Source organism: Triticum aestivum, chromosome 2D, assembly GCF_018294505.1.
Source record: "Triticum aestivum cultivar Chinese Spring chromosome 2D, IWGSC CS RefSeq v2.1, whole genome shotgun sequence".
NCBI classification, from domain to species: Eukaryota; Viridiplantae; Streptophyta; class Magnoliopsida; order Poales; family Poaceae; genus Triticum; species Triticum aestivum.
The window spans coordinates 531,175,515-531,182,438 of record NC_057799.1 but is presented as its reverse complement, the minus strand read 5'-3'; positions in this window follow the sequence as shown (position 1 = coordinate 531,182,438).

Sequence of the window (6,924 nt, the reverse complement as noted above, 5' to 3'; positions counted from 1 at the left end):
AGCTTGTATTCGAAAGGCCGAAGTCGGTCTTTATTAAGATAAGGAAAGATATTTTTTACATGAACCACCATCCCGTGAGCACCAGAAGACAAATAGCTAGTCAGGGCACTGGCCGAGCCAGTGACAAGCCCAGCAAAGAGAGGCATCACCTGGAAGCCAACTAAAAAGCCGCGATAGTGGTGAAGCAGCCCGCCTCCCAATAGGCTCTCAGGTCCTAGATGATCATGCTTACCACTCCAGCTGGATGTCTAGCTTGTATTGCTTCCAATTTGGTTAAATTTCATCTGCTTAGCTTACACATTATACCTTTGAATATGACATGCCTTTCTGTTTTTGGTACATACTAGTACATCTGTGTATTAACCATATTCTTACATCAAACTAATGTTCTTGTGTATCCCTCATCAATCACTTATGATGAGGCAGTCAGGCAAGCGGAATACTCCTCATTTAAAGAATGCAGCGTCAGCCTCCCGACATGATTCTCAAGAAACAGCAAGGCTAGATGAAGATAGTGAACGTAGCTCTGTAGTTGATTACCTCATTTCCCCTACACTAGCATCACAGGTGCTTGCTCTAACTTGGCAGCGTGATATGTGGTTGCATGTTGCATATGGTGTCTAGATTGTAATTCTTCCAATCTGGTTAGACTGCATGTGCTATTCTGCTTAGCTTATACATTATACCTGTTAATGTGACATGCCTTCCTGTATTTAGTACATAGTACATCTGTCTATTAAGCATGTCCTCACATAAAACTATTTTTTTTGTATCCGGCATAAATCAATATGACGAGATACCTTCAGTATATGCAGTGTGATATTAGTTGCATCTTTGATATGATTTATAGCATGCGCTGCTTCTAATTTGTTGAAATGCCATTTATGATGGGACACTTTTAACTTGGCAGAGTCATATTGGTTGCATCTTTCACGTGGTGTCTAGCTTGCATTGCTTCTTATTTGGTGAAATGGTTTCTTCTTAGTTTACACAAACAGTTGTGAATATGCCATGCCGTCCTGTTTTCGTATTATTCCATCCTGGAATCGTGTGTTTGCCTTACATCAAAGTAGTGATTGTCAGTATCATGCACGAATGAGTTCTGAAGAGTGAATTTTATTGCTTTTTCTTGTCGGTTTTACTTGACAATTCAAAATCAATAAAGCGGAAGGAAGTTAGCAAGGCAGTGGATGAAGGTGCTCCTTCCAAATGGAGGGCCTCTACATATTCTACTCCTCCATCCCCCCAAGATGATTTCCAAGACAACACATGCATAGACACTCAACGTAGCTGTGTTGGTGATGAGCACGTCTCCCCTAGTGCACCATCACAGGTGCTCCCTCTAACTTGGCACTGTTATATGTGCTTGCATGTTATGTATGATGTCTAGCTTGTATTGCTTCTAATTTTGTTGAATTGCATCTGCTTAGTTTACACATTATACTTGTGACTAAGACACGTGTTCCTGTTTCTAGAACATACAATATCTGTCTATCACACCATGTTCTTACATCAAGGTACATTTGTTCTGAAGAACTAAATTGTTATTCGTTTTTCTTGTCGGCTTGACTTAACATGGCACAGAGAAAGAGGAAGCAAGACAGAACGACAGGGAAAGGGAAGCGGAACAATCCTGCAGATTCTGCTGGTACTGATGGTGCAACAGAAGGTCAAAGTCCAGCGGAAAATTGTACCGACAGGGTATCCCATGCTACACGAGCTGCAGAACAAGCCAAACAGAAACAAATAGCTGCCACCAAACAGGCGGAGACAACCCTAGTTGTTGGAACACCTTCCACAGTACCACCAGTTGCACGATTTACTCGTTCGTCAACTCAGCTAGCAGCACGTTCCCAAGCTCCCTTGCCACCTGACACTACTTCCGAAGCACTCTTGACACAAGATGAGTTGGCAAGATCAGATGAACTTTGTGAGCTTCAACAGCAAGAAGGTAGTTGCTGGAGTCAAGTTACAGTTGCATGCTTCTTTATATGTAGTCTCACAGTTTGATGTACACTAACACTTCCTATGTTTGTTGTTGGACTAGCACCTAGGCGCAAGAGGAAACAAACATTGGGGATAATGCTCGATAGGTTAACTAAATCTAGAGGAGGAAAAATAGAGATCCGTTTTGAGGCAGGTTTAAAAAGGCCACGTGATGCTACAGAGTCAGCCAAGTTAGTATCAGAGGTAGCGGTTGCTGTTAGGTGTCATGTACGTATCCTCCCACATGGATTCAGTACAGGAATGACAAAGATGAAACCCAGTTCAACACCTTTGACCATTTATCTGTAAGTATGGTTATGTATGGAAACTAGTAATATCGTCTTGCTCTGTCCAATACTTTCTAGGTTGCTGATAATGAGACTCCCATAATTTTCAACAAATGAGGTTCAAGTTGGATAGCCAAGATGATGCAACCAGACAAGCTTGCACCCATGTTTTCAAGTCTGCTCTGCGACAGTATCGGTATAACTTGAGGAAAACTCACTTTGAAGGCAAGGCTAACAGTGAACTTGCCCAAACATCTCTAGTGGAAAATATATCTGATGAAGACTAGAGAGGCCTCGTTAAACACTGGTCCGATCCGAAGTATCAGGTACATTAAATATATGTGATCAGATCACATGTTGAAGTCCTATTTACGCATGTGCCACACAAATCTATCTTCTTGTAGGTGAACTGTTCAAAGAACAAGGCCAACTGTACGAAAGTGAAATTCCAACAGACGACAGGATATCGTAGCTATATTGCACACTGCGAGGCTCTTGTAATTAGCTATTGTTTCACTCTTTTCGCTGTAACATATTATCAGATCTATATTGACTTGTTCCAAATGCAGAGGAAAGCCCGCAAGGACCAAAAAGTACCTGAACCAAATGCAGAGGCAACTATAACCGCAATGTCAGCTCTTGCTGCAGTGGGTCAGTACCTATCCACTAACAGTGCCAAAAGCACGTTCCTGCATAATACTGGGTTGGTTGTTAAGGCAATCTCGTCCAAACTGCCTCATGGTCAAGATATGCAAGCTCAAAACAATGTTGTATCTGCACTCCAGACACAAGTCCAATCCCTAACAGAGACCCTTTGTGAAACAAGGAGAGACATTGTTCGATGTTGTCAAGATATGCATGGTTTTGAAACCATACTATCAGACATTTGCTATGTTGTTCAGGAGCCTAGGAGAACTGAAGGCCAAGGTTATGGTGCTCCATCGGACAATACAGCATGAAAACGTAACAGTCAGGTCAAATGAACTGAGCTTCTGAACTTCTGGTGGTGCATTTATTTGCTAGATTGTTAACTTTTATGCCAACCTTCCTTTTGTTTTATAGTTGTAATTTGTTTTGGTGCGATACAAAATTTGTTCTTAACGTGCAGCCACCGGCTGAAGAAAACAGCAAGCCATTTTTGTAGAGTGTAGGGTGTTCCCTATATTTGCACTGGTGGCGAACTTTGATGCCCACCGGCTGTAGTTTACATGGGCCTCCTACGGGCCATAGAAACAATGGGCCTTCTAAGGGCCGTAGAAACAATGGGCCTTCTACATGGCGTAGAAACAATGGGCCTTATACGGGCCGTAGACACAATGGGCCTTCTATGGGCCGTATCATCAATGGGCCTTCTAAGGGCTTATGATCGGTTGGCCAAACATGGGCCAATAACAGACCACATTATGGCCGTAAATGGGCTAGAGTTGAAATCGTCCGTTCATGGGCCGGCCATAAGGGGCCATCATTAATCGGTCGTATTTTGATGACGCTATCAAAACGGCCCAACGTATTAATGGGCCACAAACGGGCCGACTATAACCACGGGCTGAATTTGGCCCACAAGCAGAAAATGACAGTAATGGGCCATAAGTAAACGAATGTGGAAATGAGCCCAAGAATAAATGGGTCCCGAGAAGGCCGAAAGATAACATGGGCTGGAAACGGCCCAACTGAATAATGGGTCGTTAATGGGTATAAAGTGATACACTGTTCATTACGGGCCAGTGTCACCACGGGCCGTTAATGGGTATAAAGTGGTACACTGTTCATTACGAGCCAGTTTTACCACTGGCCGTTAATGGGCCGAGAGTAATAAGGGCCTCATATGGGCCGAAAGACGTCATGGGCCATACATGGGCCAGAAGTTAAAATGGGCTGGAATTATATTGGACGGCCCAGATGACGCTACTGGGCCTAATTCGGTTAGGCCGTAAATGGGCCCTGGGTTAGCGGGCTGTAAATGGGCTATATGCGAACAGACCGTTAACAGGCTTGCCGTGGGCCGGCCCGCCACCTTTTGACCAAGTCAAACGGGCCGGCCTTTTAATAGGGATGGGCCTCTATTGGGCCGTGCCACGTGTCGACGTATCATAGGTGCTTTGTGTCCAATGAGTGGATGACATATGTCCCAACGGTGAGCTGACACGTGTTTCCTCCAGCCAAAGATGATTTTACACGTGGAAAATCCCCATTGGTCGGGGCTGTTAACGGGTTATCGGATCCAAAACTGGACCTGATTGCTTAACGGCGTTCCATTACGGTGGATGCCACGTGTCGGTCACCCTTGACGAAAGCACTTCTATGACGCGTGATTTATCGTCATGGAAGTGGACATTTCCGTGATGATAATTTTGGTAATGTCATGGAACACTTCTACGACAGCACAGGTATGACTATCTTGATTCTGTCATAAAATTGTCATGGATGTACATGTATGACAAAAAATGCGACCTACTATGATAAACACGTATCATCACGGAAGTGTATTTTTTGTAGTGCAAGTTCTACTTTCCTCCCACTCACTTCTTTCGAGAGAAACTCCTTCTCTAGAAAGTATCCATTTTTAGCAACGAATATCTTGCCTTTGGATCTGTGATAGAAGGTGTACCCAATAGTTTCCTTTGGGTATCCTATGAAGACACATTTCTCTGATTTGGGTTCGAGCTTATCAGGTTGAAACTTTTTCACATAAGCATCGTCGCCCCAAACTTTAAGAAATGACAGCTTAGGTTTCTTACCAAACCACAGTTCATATGGTGTCGTCTCAGCGGATTTAGATGGTGCCCTATTTAACGTGAATGCAGTTGTCTCTAATGCATAACCCCAAAATGATAGTGGTAAATCGGTAATAGACATCATAGATTGCACTATATCCAATAAAGTACGGTTATGACGTTCGGACACACCATTATGCTGTGGTGTTCCTGGTGGCATGAGTTTGTGAAACTATTCCACATTGTTTTAATTAAAGACCAAACTCGTAACTCAAATATTCGTCTCCGCAATCAGATCGTAGAAACTTTATTTTCTTGTTACGATGATTTTCCACTTCACTCTGAAATTCTTTGAACTTTTCAAATGTTTCAGACTTATATTTCATCAAGTAGATATACCCATATCTGCTGAAATCATCTGTGAAGGTTAGAAAATAACGATACCCGCCGCGAGCCTCAACACTCATCGGACCTCATACATCAGTATGTATTATTTCCAATAAGTCAGTTGCCCGCTCCATTGTTCCGGAGAACGGAGTTTTTGTCATCTTGCCCATGAGGCATGGTTCGCAAGCATCAAGTGATTCATAATCAAGTGATTCCAAAAGCCCATCAGCATGGAGTTTCTTCATGCGCTTTACACCAATATGACCTAAACGGCAGTGCCAAAAATAAGTTGCACTATCATTATTAACTTTGCATCTTTTGGCTTCAATATTTATGAATATGTGTATCACTACGATCGAGATTCAATAAACCATTTGCATTGAGTGTATGACCATAGAAGGTTTTTATTCATGTAAATAGAACAACAATTATTCTTTGACTTAAATGAATAACTGTATTGCAATAAACATGATCCAAACATATTCATGCTTAACGCAAACACCAAATAACATTTATTTTAGGTTCAACAGTAATCCCGAAGGTAAAAAGAGTGTGCGATGGTGATCTTATCAACCTTGGAATCATTTCCAACACACATCGTCACCTCGCCCTTAACTAGTCTCAGTTTATTTTGCAACTACCGTTTCGAGTTACTACTCTTAGCAACTGAACTAGTATCAAATACCGAGGGGTTGCTATAAACACTAGTAAAGTACACATCAATAACATGTATATCAAATATACCTTTATTCATTTTACCATCCTTCTTATCCGCCAAGTATCTAGGGGTAGTTTCACTTCCAGTGACCATTTCCTTTGCAGTAGAAGCACTCAGTTTTAGGCTTGAATCTAGCTTTGGGTTTCTTCACGGGAGTGACAACTTGTTTGTCATTCTTCTTGAAGTTCCCTTTCTATTCTTTTGCCCTTTTTCTTGAAACTAGTGGTCTTGTAAACCATCAACACTTGATGCTCTTTCTTGATTCCTACCTTCGCCAATTTCAACATCGCGAAGAGCTTGGGAATTACTTTCGTCATCCCTTGCATATTATAGTTCATCATGAAGTTCTAGTAACTTGGTGATAGTGACTAGAGAACTTTGTCAATTACTATATTATCTGGAAGATTAACTCCCACTTGATTCAAGCAATTGTAGTACCCAGACAATCTGAGCACATGCTCACTGGTTGAGCCATTCTCCTCCATTTTGTAGGTAAAGTACTGTCAGAGGTCTCATACCTCTCAACACGGGCATGAGTATGAAATACCAATTTCAACTCTTGGAACATCTTATATGCTCCATGGCATTCAAAACATTTTTGAAGTCCCAGTTCTAAGTCGTAAAGCATGGTGCACTAAACTATCAAGTACTCATCATACCGAGCTTTGTCAAACATTCACAACGTCTGTATCTGCTCTTGTAATAGGTCTGTCATCTAGCAGTGCATCAAGGACATAATTCTTCTATGCAGCAATGAGGATAATCCTCAGATCACGGACCAAGTCCGCATCATTGCTACTATCATCTTTCAACTTAGTTTTCTCTAGGAACA